The sequence below is a fragment of the Musca autumnalis genome, unplaced genomic scaffold, assembly GCF_047663935.1.
Source record: "Musca autumnalis isolate F117 unplaced genomic scaffold, ASM4766393v1 scaffold_3, whole genome shotgun sequence".
Lineage (NCBI taxonomy): Eukaryota > Metazoa > Arthropoda > Insecta > Diptera > Muscidae > Musca > Musca autumnalis.
Genome location: NW_027411866.1, coordinates 47,856,675 through 47,870,545, shown reverse-complemented (window position 1 = coordinate 47,870,545; position 13,871 = coordinate 47,856,675). Strand labels below are relative to the sequence as shown.

General features: G+C 37.4%; 1 protein-coding gene and 1 pseudogene across 1 annotated transcript in view; both read right to left on the bottom strand.

The window, feature by feature from the left end:
* The window catches only part of vnd (ventral nervous system defective), a 74,363-nt gene that overhangs the window by 28,948 nt on the left and 31,544 nt on the right, over positions 1–13,871 (bottom strand). The window lies entirely within an intron of this gene.
* On the bottom strand, positions 10,796–11,471 carry LOC141397936 (small ribosomal subunit protein eS4-like; annotated as a pseudogene).

Genomic DNA, 13,871 nt, shown 5'->3' with positions numbered 1-13,871 from the left:
GTCATGCTTAAGTGTTCCATACGCCATTTTTGACTTTTTGAGATACAGGTGGTTTCTAGGGTTTTCCGGTATGCTCTTTCTGAATTTCTAGTCGGCTTTCTCCTATCTGCTCTAGTTTCCGAGATATCCATGCCTCGACGGAAAGCATAATCTTTTTTCACTTATGAAATTAATATTTTAAAAACTTACAAGTTAAAAACACATTCCAAAAATCAAAATTTTAATTTTCGATTTAGAAGTATTTAATTTATTGAGGCAAAGATGGAAAAATTTTTTGTCACTTTGTTCCATGTGATTTACAATATTTCACATTTGTGTCATAAGTGCGGATATGGAACAAATCGACAAAAATTCTTTTTTTTAAACAAATTTCTATAACTTTTATATTCCAATACCTATTCCTCTAAATTTTTGCAAATATGTTCTATATACTATTATTAATATTTCAAATCAAAAATATAAGTATTTGCTTTATCCAGCTCCACACAGTTGTGACGCAAAACATTAAAATGCGATTATCTCATAACAGGCAAATGGCGTATGGAACACTTAAGCATGACACCGACGATATAGCAACCATAGAACGTTACCACCCGATTTTCGCTATTTTGAAGGCTGTTTCCTCAATATCCAACCGAAACCACTGAAATTTGGTAGTTAGTCTTCGTTGGGGGTGCAAAACTTTCCACATGAAATTTGTCGGTATAGGTCCACGTCTTCATAAAGCCCCCATAGAACGCTACCTCCCGATTTTCTGTATTTTGAAGGTTATGGCCTCAATATCCCACCGAAACGGGTGAAAGTTGGGGTATAAAACTGTACATCTGAAATTTCCTATAGCGCCCATCAAACTGTACCTAACAATTTTCAGAATTTGAAGTTTTTGGCTTCATTAACTCCCATCAATATTTTGTTGTTTCTCCACATAATATCCGAATGTGGTATATAATACTATCAAAGTAATAATTTCTGATCCTATCAAATTCGAAGATGTGTTTCCTCTTTAAAATAATGTTCATATCCCTTCCAATATCTAACCATATACCCTATTGTTAATGAGAAACCATTAAATATCCAATTTATCCTCATTCATTTCCAACAATTCATTCATAATAATAATCATTATTTCACACCTGTCGCCTGAGCCTAAGGACCCACTGTAAGGCTCTCAAAAACAACAACAGAAAAAACTATAGATATTTTGTTTTCTAGCACGGACCCTTATGTTAGAGTACGAGAGTACATAAGAGGGTACTCTATAAGGATAGAAGAGATACGTAGAAAAAATAACAAATACTAACTACTCCATTTGCGTGTGTCCCGGGCTATGTGAGTGAGTTCTCCAAACTTGAGTAGGATTAAATAACAAGAAAATATACATATAACAACAACATAATAATGACAACAACTGCAAGCAGGATATGATTGTGGAGATTTCAAATAAAGAAAGAGAAAGATATATACAGTTAGAGAGGGATAAACTTCTATTCTCCTTCTAACCAATCAGATTGTGAGGCTAAGAGAGTAGCCAGGTAGCACAAAATTTGTTATAGGGGAAATTTCTTTGAAGCAGGATTTTTTGTAGAGAAGGGAAATTTTTGTGGAGAGTACAAATGTTAACGCCTTTTTTATTTATGTGTGTATCGTTGCTTGTTTAAGAGGTGGGATAATACTACTAATGTATTTTTCTTCCTTCTCTATCTTTCATTCTCTTGCAGTTAAATGTGTCGTCTCTTACCCCTTCTCATTTTATTGCTTTTTTAGTTTTCTAATAGTAAAGCGGAAGTTGACGCTAGAGTGGCATTGTTAACGTTTTAAAAAGGCGTTTTCATTTCATCTCTATGTGAAGAGTGTTGTTTTTCTTGTCGTTTTTTTTTTTTTTTTTTTTTGGTTTAACGATTTTTATTTAGAGCGTAGTTTTAGTGTTAACAAGGATAATAATGAACAATGCTACTTGTTATGTTTGCACACTCTGTCATCCTTAAATGCCAAGTTATGTACTTAAGTCTGCAGCTGTATGTCATGGCCCCTCTCCTCCAATCAAATGTCCAACTTTTGTCTTTTGCTATGACATTTGTTTGCTAAAAGTTTGTACAATACCACTGCTATGCTGCAAATCAGACACCGCGTCACGAACTATCATTAGTGTTGGTATCCCCATCATTAGTATTATGTACAAATAAAAAAGGTCCTACATATGTACATTCGTATAACAAACGAAATCAACAACACAATGAAACATAAAACTAGGTCTTTTTTGTGTGTTTTCGTAGTCGAAACAATTATTTTCAATGTTTCTCTTTTTATGACATTCTTATTTTTATTTTTGTTAAGATTTTTTGTTAAACTTGTCCTTGATGTCTCATTTAAACATCATTTTTGTTGTATTGTGAAGGATTAAAACCTTAAAGAATCTCTATTCAAAGGAAATGTCCTTAACATAAAATCAAATTTAAAAATCTTGTTTTTATTTTGAAGGGTTTAATTAACGATCAAAACATACACAAAAAATAAGAATAGGAAACTGCATCTATTTTAAATAGCATTGGACGATTGGATTTTTATCGAAACTATATGGAAGGAAGAAGAAGAAGGAGATACAGTGGTGGCCAATACATTTGCAACAAATTTACACGTTTTAGAAAAATGTCTCTAAAATATTTTTTGAATGTGAAATTAGGATTTTTTTGCAATTATTTATAGTTTAATGCTTCAAAAATAAGAAAATAAAAAATTTTGACTCCATATAGGGTAAGTGCTCCTAACTTCGGCTTGTACCAGTAGTCGGCATCTTTCGTATTTGAATTCAAATAACTCAAAATTATTGTAACAAAATATGAAAATAATATTAAAACATCTTCAACAATACTCTCAGCTAACTATGTGTAAAACTTCGTTGAGCTAAGACTATTTATTACATCGGAATTTAACTTTTTGTTAGTGAGCGTTTTTCACCATAACCGAAAATGCATATCTCTTAAGAAAAAATTAGTGGAGACGTCAACATAATAATGTCTGTAATTATATTAAAATTAAACAAATGTTAACAAAGTTTTTGTTGGATTGGTAGAGAATAATCAAAAAAACACCTTAGAAAAATAAATTATTACAAAATTATTGTAATTCTGTCATTTTTGCTGATGCCGACTTTAGGGACAACAAAATTTAAAGTTTGCCAGAAGTCGGCAAGAGGTGAAAAACACGCGATTTGTCCATTATTTTCAGTTCAAAATTGTTTAAAAATTTTAATAAATACTTTAAAGTCTAATTTATAAAAATAGCTTGATTAAAATAATGAATTTTTAGTGAATTTAGGCAATATTAGGCATGGCTTGAAGTGTGATTCTAAGTCGAACAATTTTAAATGAATTCCAAATGTTAACATAATCTTTAATTTATTTACTTTTAAAAGCAATATCAGTAAAAATGTGTATCATGTGTGCAAAAGTATGTTTTTTGTTATTTAAAATAATAAAAACGAACATTTAGGTAAAATACAAGATGCCGACTATTGGAACATGTGATGCCGACTACTGGAAAATGGTGCCGACTACTAGCAAAGAAGCACTATTCTAACAAATTCGCAAATTTTACAAGTTTTTAATAAATAATTCAACATTTCTTTATGCCATCGGGAAGTAAACAAAATTTCGAAGCAAATAAGCTTTATTTCATTGCTATTGGAAAAATATGCTAGGAATGGCGAAGGATTGAAGTTAGGCAAACCCTTAAAGTGCTGACTATTGGTACACTTACACTACAACAACAATTATGAAAAAAAAAAAATTGAAAATACATAACACGCCTTAAAATTTATTTGTCAAAACATATGCAACTGAACCAAATCGCATGCCAAAATCTTCAATATTTTGTAAAATACCATTTTTTATATGATTCAAATCATTTCCGTTCCACCACTGTACCTATTTACGGCTTCTATGGGTTGCAACCACAAAGCTACTGTACACTCTAAACTTTTTCTGTTGAATTTCACAATGATAATGATAGGCAACAAGATGCGACACAATAATTCGTAATTTTCAACATCTTTGTTGTTGCAAGATTTTACGCATAATTGTTTAAAACTTTACACATTTTTTCTTCCGATTTTAGACACAATTTATTGTAATTTTAAGCAATTTTGTGTGTAAATTTCAGATGTGTCTTTAATAAAACTGCATTTTCAATATGACGGGGAAATTCATTTTATTTTTGCAACAAAAACATAACTTATTTCATTTATAAACTAAAAATTCTATTACTTAAAACAACAAGTAAGAAAGTATCAGTCGGCTTTGCCGACAGAGATCCAAAGTTTGGACCAAATTAATTGCCCCATTCAAGAGATATCGTGCATACCATTTTAGTGACATTTTTTAAATATTGGGTGGCTGATCTTCGAACTGATAGTAAGTTTGGGCAAAATATGACGCAGGCCAAATTTTGAACCAAATCGGTTGATCAGTTTGAGAGTTATCGTGCTCTCCAACCACTTGATATGGTGCCATAGGTGTTTTTGCGTCTTTCAGGCTGTTTGCCCAAAAAGTATGGACTTGCCCTTGAAAAAACTTTTACCATCGTAATGGTGGACAAATATAGTCCATATTCGAACCTGATCTATATCTGATAGATATGTATATTATAACAATAATAATTGTTCCACAAACATCCCATAAGGGACAAGGGAGACTTCTCTCATATCAATGAGTGCACCCCGATTCATATTAGCTCAATGATATGGGACCTACAGTTTATCGCCGAATCCGAACGGCGTATCTAAGACACCACTTTTGTAGAGAAGATTTACATGGCTGAAGTACTCAGGAAATGTCACCATAGATATATTAGGATGTGTAAAGTGTGAACCAAATCGCGCGCACTATTTTTCCGAATATTTTTGAACTTTTGTGGTCGAGGTACCTGAAGGAATGGACCGGTATGGCACATCTTCGAACTTAAATAAGTTTAGACAAAATATTACGAAAGACAACTTTAAGATCGAATCGACAGATTCGTTCTAGAGTAAACTTGCGCTCCAACCACTACACACGGTGTCATAAGAGTTTTTTCCATCTTTCGGGCTATTTTCTCAGGAAATATGGACTTGCCCCTGATGAAACTTTTACCGTCGTATGGGGGGGAAGTGAGTACAAGTTGTTACAGCAAAAATCAAAGCGATTCGAGATCTGGCCCTAAATTGAACTATTCCGAAATTTTTGTGTGGGAGGTACCCGAATGAGTGGATTCCATATTGAAACCTTATCTATGTCCGGTAGAAACTTCACGATGTGCAAAGTATGGACCAAATCGGTTATTCCCTTCAATAGTTATCGTGCGCACAAATTTTCGAACTTTTGCGGGGGAGGTACCGAAGGGAGTGGACCCATCTTCGAACTTAAACTAAGTTTGGACTAAATATTACGAAAGTCAAATTTTGGACCGAATCGTTTGATCCGTTCGAGAGTTATCGTGCACTCCAGCCAGCCAGACAGACAGACGGACGGACATGGCTAAATCAACTCCAAATTGTCTGAAACGGATTTCGTCCAAACATACTTGGGGTCTAAAACAATTATTTCGATGAGGCACATTTTGCCCGTATGAAAATGTATATGCCCTCGTTAGCATAAATGCTGAGGGTATAAAAAACAATATTACACCACTACCACACCTGCTTAATACAAAGAACGTCAAGCAACTAAGCGCGAGCATGTGTTTTTTGAGTTGTTCTTTTTTCTTTGGAGTTATACACACTTCTTGTTGTAATTTTACAACAGTTTGTGTTTAATTTTAGGCATATTCTGTTGCAATACAGTTTTTGCAACACTTTATGTTTGAAATTTCGCAGTTTGTGTTTAATTTCAAGTGCATTCTGTTGCAAATTCAATTTTTGCAATTATTTATATTTGAAATCACACATTTCTATAAATTGCTCTATAATTTGTTAATTATTACCCACCCCTCAAAAAATCAACAAAAAATCAGAGTGTAGTTAGTTGATTAGCTTTGGCAGGGCAGTTAAAAAGGTGCGGACCTGCGTCGCATATTGAACAGATGTTTTGCAAAGTGTCATTAATCCCTGCTCCGTGAACCAAAACTACTCTGGTTTGTCGTGACAGTTGACGCTCCTCAGCTGCGAAAGATGTTCTCCGAGGACCGCATTCACAAGATACTTGTTCATGACATCTGCGATAGCATCTGTGTGAATACTATTTAAACCAAACCCGTTCGTGGGTATTGATTTGGTTACGAAGTTTTTCGGCAAATCACACACACGCGACCCGAACGCAAAGTAAGAGAGCAAATGTTTTGATTTTTTTACTTCAGTCTTGTACTGAATTTCATGCAAGCAGGTTGATGCCGCTTTATTTGTTTATTTTTGGGTACACAGAAAAGATTTTGCAGTTGTACAGCAAATATGTGGAGGGAAGAATTTGAAAATGATTTTTGTTTTGTATTAATATTTTTAATGACGCAGAATGCCTCGTCTGCAATGCAACAATAAAAAATGTATGTATGCTTAGAAATTCTTAAAAAATCATTTTCATATACAATTTGTTTTTTCTCTCAAAAAAATTAACATATGAAGAAAAATACTTTTCAAATTATGAAGTTATTTATATTATTTTTAATTTAAGTCATACAAAGCGAACGCGCCAACAATATATTTTTCATTTCACAATCAATATGAAAATCATCACCCTGTTCTGTCAGTGTAATTTTACCCACACATAAATAATTTAAGCGCTCGCTCTTCTTGGTCGGCTATGATTTAAACCTGCTTGATAGGCTTGCCGGCCTAGGGGTTCTCTCTTGTAACGTTTGACCTCTCTTTCTAGATCACGAAGATTCCACCTGACATGCCTGGGTAGGGGTCCTATCCACCATATGGAAGTTAGGTGGCTCTCACGGTAACACCAGACCAAGGAGAGCATGCTATTATGTTGTTGTACTGGAAGAGCGTTGTTCTCCTCATGTACATATATGGTTCACTGAAGACATTTAAATTTGTCAGTGGGACATTTTGATAGGTTTGAATATTTTTCCATCGCGTTGCACTTACATTCGCGGCAGCATGGCTTATCGCACCTCTTCGGATCGGTCAGTGTAACGTCGCCAAACGTCACTGAGACCCTTAAACTTTTCCGCTTATGATCACAGAACAACCTGTAAACGTCCAGTGTCAGCTCATTAACCTCATTTGCTAATTTCGTCGCCTCTGCAGGGAAATTTGGTTTTACTTCGGGTGTTCGACCAGCAGGTATATCGCGATCGGCTGCAGCAGTAATGAGGTCTCGGAACGTTCTTTCTGCTACCTGATGTTCGAGGACAGATCTCTGAAGCGGTTATTAGTGAATACTCTGAAACTAGGCCAATTAGTTTTCGCATGATTGAAGAAACTGCGGCGATCAGAGATGATAAAATCGGGCAGGTGGAGACAATAAATGGGGACTTCTTTCTTTCAGAAACGCATTTTAGAAGCACTATTATTTTCCCTTTCTGTCAGAAAATTTCTATAGAACTACCTTTTCATTCCGATGGTTTAAATTGGTGAACTGTGACACTCTTCGCTAATTGTGGTAGGGGTGTCCTCATTATTCTATCAATCTGCTCAACCAGCTCTATGCTCCTCTGGTGATTGCCGAGGATCGAGTAACACAACTCATAATGAGCATTAAAGTCCCCCAAGACCTTCCAGCTTGACGCATGGGTTAAGCAACTTTACCTGCGGGAGTTCACCACATGACTGATGCAACAATACATTCCATGTACGGGTCATTTGAGCCAGGCTCAAGCGAAATAGGTTCTTTATTGAATAGACTGTTGCAATAGAAAAGCTAATCCCCCACATCCACTACTTGTGCGATCCTTCCTCAGTACGTTGTAACCATCAGAAAACTGTAAGCTGCAATTATTGTTGAGCTTGGTTTCTTTCGACTCATAAAATCCACTATTTCCTGCAATTGCAATTAAATTGCAAAATGGATCGTTTTTCAGGGAAGGTGAAATTTTCGGCTTAATTGTGGTTTGGAACACGCACAGAAGTTATTTTACCATATCGACTCCTGAATGATATCTGAACATCACCTCTCTGAGGCTTCCATCTCCACCCGAATTTTCGTGACGATCCGATAAAAATTAAGACCTGTAGCATGACAAGTTTAGGCAGACAAACAGACAGACAGGAGGAATGGACACGACTGTTACTTCAATGTGTTATTAACTTCTGAGCCAAAACCTTTCCCCATAGTGATGTAGGGTATATTTACACTGACTGACACCGCAGCGCGTTAGTTTTTATTGCCAATAAAGATTGACGATTTTACTAAGTCCTCTTAAAACCGTATGGCTTGTTTGTAGGTCCACGATTTGTTTTTTTTTTTTTCCTTTTTTATTTTAGATATTTTTCAAAGATTTCAGTTTTTCTTCAGTTGTACTTTTTCACAATATTTTTGCCATTTAAAACAAATTTCTTAATTATGTATATGCGTCCATCTTTTCCAGATTGCAATGTGATCTCCTCACATGATTTCGAAATGGTCTCCTCTGACTTTAATGGTATATTTGGTTACTTTTCTGTAACTATCTTAAAGTAAAATTCCACGATTTTTTTCTTTGATGCATAGAAAATGATTGATTGTCAAATTATTGCAAAATAATTTACTTCCGGTTACAAACCAACAACATACATAAATACACATTTATGAAAAATTCGCATTGTAATCGACTGCCAAACCAAAAACAACTTCCGAATTTGTTTAGAAGTCAAGATGATTTACAAAACCAAACAACAACATCCACAGATCAAAAGGCAAAAAATCAAAAAGGACAACAATCACGCCACTGGAGACAAAATGGCAAATGGTGTGTGAGTCTGATAGGTGACTGCAAAATTGCAGGCGAAATCAAAGACAGTCGAACGAACATTGTTCATCTATGAATGTTTCGATGTGTCTCGAAATCTTTTGAAGAAAGAGACATTTCAGAGAACTGATTTTAAGGACCACTGGCATTTGAAATACGACAAGATGTTCTTGAATTCTGGTTTGTTGCAGAAGCAAAGAAAATTGAATGAAAACAATTTATTCTTGTTAAAAGAAAAGGTAAATGTTGTTAGAAAATCTTTTGAAAATCATTAACAAATTGTTCGGTTTGGTTATACAATTTTCAAAGCATTTGCTGTGGAACTCGTTTAAGAGAAAAATAATTGAAAATAGAAAATCACTTCCGCGCAACAAATTTTGTTACAGATAATAGTGTCACTCGGAGAATAGAACCAAATTAGGGAAAAGTTTTGTAGGGGGAAGTTGGAAAATAACGAGCCACATAGATGAATTAAAATCAATGACATAGTTGGAAGAGAGGCTGGACAATATCCTTGTCTTTGTTGAGAATACAATGCCGATATAGAATGAATATTATGTTTGGAAGGCGCGTATTGAACAGTGGTTAAGAGTAGAGGTTTATACAACTAAAATTACTTTTGATACTCCCAATGATTTAGAGCATAGATGAACTTTGACTAGAGGAGCAAACGAACAACTGAACTACCAGAAGGGAGTTTTTAACGGCGACCCGGAGGTTATCTTTTTAGACGACCAGAAGAGCGTCTTTATAGACGATTAGAAAGAAGGGCGTCATTATAGACGACTAGAAGAACGTTTTTATAAATGACCTGAAATGCGCCTTTATTCACGACCAGAAGGGCGTCTCTATAGACGACTACCCAGCAAAAATTCGGATCCGTTAGTCATTGTGTAACCCATTATAAGTTAGTAATTAGTAATGTAAACAAAAATAACTCCTTATATTACTCCTTACTAAGTTATGAGTACGGTGGCACAGAGCATGTCTGTCCTACTACAAATCAGAGGGCTGTGTGTTCAACGCTCACTCCTGGTTGCGTACTTTTTGTTAAAAAAAAAACAAAGAACAATTGGTGGCACATGTAAGCGTTTAAATAACCCTTAATTTTCGTGTGTGTGGTCTAGTGTGTAGTGTGCTCGGCTACAAAGCAGAAGTTCGTGTGTTCAAAACCGAAATAATATAAAAATATGAAGTGGGTTGAAATTGAAAACAAATTCCACCTCAACTGTTCTAAAAATAGAAAATATATTTTTTAGCTTATAGCTTATATGTCAACTTCCACTGGGCATAATATAACTAGTTGTTCCAGTGGTCATAGAATAACTAGTTATTCAGTGCGACATGCCCTTGTTAAAATAACGGGTTAGTAGGGGGTTTTACAAGGAGTTACGACTACCAAAAAGTACTATAAAAACACATTATTTAGCAAGGATTTTTTCCTGGGTAGGTCGCGGCGGTGCAAGAAACCAAGCTCAACTAAAACCGCAGATGAAAGCGTTATAATGGTGACAATGTACTGAGGAATAACCGCATCAGAAATGGAGTTGGAAGTTTAGTTTTCCTATTGCACCGATATGTTCAATACAGACCTATTTCGCTTGAGCCTGACTCTAATAAGTCAGATGTTGGACTACCTAAGTATAAATCGCGTCGATAAATAGCTGTACTCCAGGTTATAGGCCCAACGTTAATGCGATTTTGGGAGGTCACAACCATCTAGTCTTGGGGGACTTTAATGTTTATCATGAGCTGCGGCATTCGTTCCTCCGAAACGACCAGAGGCGTATTGTGCTGCGTGAGGAGATTGATAGCTCTGAGTTTTGCACGGTCAGTGAGGACGCCCCAACCAGATTTTTTTTTTCATTTTTTGTGTAAAACGTAAACTAAAAAAACATTCCAATGTGTTTTTTCTCTTGTTAAAACTAGTTTACTTCTTGGCGGCCAAACGCTTGTAAAGTTATTCAGCAATGCTCAATTTAACACCCTTGCCCTTAGGCAAGCTGATGTAGGGCTTGTTAGCCTTGCCAATTATGAAGACATTGGTCAAACGGGTAGCGAAAACATGGCCTTGAGTGTCCTTAATGTGCACAATATCGAAGGAACCAGGATGTCTTTCACGGTTGACAACGGTACCGACACGGTCCAAATTTCTACCTCCGGTGATCATGCACAAGTTGCCGGAATCGAATTTGATGTAATCGGCCGGTGGCCTTGATCAAAGGATCGGGATAACGGATGGTGTGGCCGTCGTGTGTAACAAGGAATGGAATACACTTCGCTCTCAATTGGGTCTTGCGGACCTTACACAATTTGTAGGCAGCTTCTTCATTGGAGATGCGGTGAATGGTGAAACGACCCTTGATGTCATAGATCAAACGGAAGTTTTCGCCGGTCTTTTCAATGTAGATGACATCCATGAAACCAGTTGGGTAGGTTAGGTTGGATCAACCTTAATCAAACGCTGCATAACAATTTTGGTTACTTCAGCACCGTTCAAGGCATACTTTACACGATTTCTCAAGAAGATCACCACAGGCAACATCCAAGCCTTTTGGGGCGGCTAAACGTTTCAAGTGCTTCCTAGGACCTCGCGCCATCTTGCAAGATACGAAAAAAATGAAAGGATTATCGGAAAGTGTCACAGTTCGCCAGGCATAAACATCGTGTCACCTGGTCTGACAAATGACGTCACCTGCCAACCCGTCGTTTTTCTTGGGCCAGACCATTTCCATGCAGTTGTCTCTATCAGCAGACCGCTTGATTTTGTCATCTCTAAACGCCCCACTTTCATCAATTATGGACAGCTAATTGGCCTCGTTTGGCCTCGTTTGGCCTCGTTTGGCCTCGTTAACTAACCACTGCTTGAGAGATCTGCCCAACACCTCTGATGTACGGGTAGCAAAAGGTAGAATACCCGAAGTGAGACCACATTTCCCAGCAGAGGCGGCGGGATTAGCAAATAATGCCCCGTTTGCACTTAACCGTATTAACCCAGTGGGTTTGGATTTCAAATGTCAATTCCATTGCGTAAACGTCAAGTAAATCCTCATAACAAGGTTAACCCGACAAAATGCTCTATTGAAAACGCCGTTTAAGCGTGATGAGCTTCGTCGTGCCAACCACAATTACCCCAGAGTCAGGGACCGGGCACTGGAAGTTAACATGTTCCTACGGTGAGCGGAAGAACTCTGAAGAGTTACAATATTGGAGCCGGAATAAGTGAATTGTGGTCAACGGTTAAGTCACTCGCGGATCCTAGGAGGAAGGAAGATATGACCTGAGTCACGTTTGACGACGTTACGCTTACTGATTCGAAGAGGTGCGCAAGTTATTTTGATCGACAGTTTTTTGAGCACACCGGGATTGATAGGGCGAAAAGAAACGTATTATGTCGCATTAGATCTCTTCCTGCCGAGGAGGAACCTACACAATTTACAGTGGATGATGGTGCAAATTCGATTAGGAACGTTAGACCCTAATGTAATCTCCATGGTAATGCTGAAAAAGCTGGACGAGCCGGGAATTGAGTATGTCACCTAAGTTATCAACATGTAGCTATCCACCCACATCGTTCCCGAAGTCAGGAAAATAGGCAGGGAAGTCAGGAAGAATGCCAGCAAAGGTGAAATGTATAGACCGATTTCGCTTTTGTCGCCAGAAACAAAGACCGCTGAGGCTTTATTCCTTGCCAGCGTTAGAAATAGCTATCCATTTGCCGATCATAAGCATGGGTTCCATAAGCAGAACAGCACGACAACAGTGCATCACACATATTAGGCAAAGACTCAACATGAGCAAGACGAGTGATAGAAATATATATCAAAGATAGATATCAAAAGCCCAGACTACCCTCCGGCCAAGTTTAAAACGGCGAGTAATCAATTATAGGTGTGGACGCCAGCCGTATGTGGAATTCAGGACAATATCAGGGTTATATCTCCGGAACTGTTTCCTGTGTTCCACTCCTTCCAGACGGCATTCAGATCATCATGTTCTTTGTGAAAGGCTGATCGCTTATTTGACTGATTTTACCACTTTTTTTCCTAGTGGGGGAACACGCAAATATCCGCCACTAAATCTACATCCACTCTGACGGCAGAGGTGAGCGCTGAATTAAATGCCATGTTCAATGGTAGCAGGATTCCGACAACCAACTATCCCAAGATTCTAGGGGTTACAGTCGAAAGCATGTTCACGTCGTCCGCATAGGCAACAGCTACCCGCGCAAACTAAGATGTAGGAAAAAAGTCTTTAAGAAACCTTGTTGACCACATATAACGCGATAGGCCTGTCTGTGATAAGATATGCTGCACCAGTGTGGTCCGCGAATAAAAGTGTAACGCAATGGAAAAAATTCAAACCTGTCAGAATGCCCTTCATTGGAATATCTACATGAGGAGACAAAGATTTTTCCAGAACACCAACACAGTGACCTGCTCTAGTTGCAGTACTTGCTCGGTCCTGAAGACATGTACGGAGGAATCTTCAGGACCTGGAAAGAGAGGACAAAACTTACAAGAGACAACCCCTAGATAAACAAGCCTATCAAGCAGGTTTAAATAGCATTCACACGGCTGCACTTACAAAAGCAATAAACAGATATAGTGTGAGTGCGGTCCTCGGAGAAAATCCCCCATCTATTGGAGCTGAGGAGCATCAGCTGCCACGATAACCCAAATTAGCTTTGGTTCACGAAAAACCAGAGTAGTTTTGGTTGGTGCAGCCAGCCGTCTAAATTCCTATATGGCAAGTATCGGGGACACCGTGCAAAACATAAGCCCAGCACTGACAAACTGCACCTTTTCAACTGTCCTGCCAAACCTACTCAACTAACTCCAGTAGCTTTGTGGCTACAACCCATCGAAGCAATCACATTCCTAGAAGTGAAGATATGCCCAGTGGCAGGTTAACAGAAAACGAACTTACGAACAAATCGTACATATTATTACAATAGCAAGAAACAGAAAGGAGTTTTTATAGACTAGCAGAAAGGGCCTCTCTGT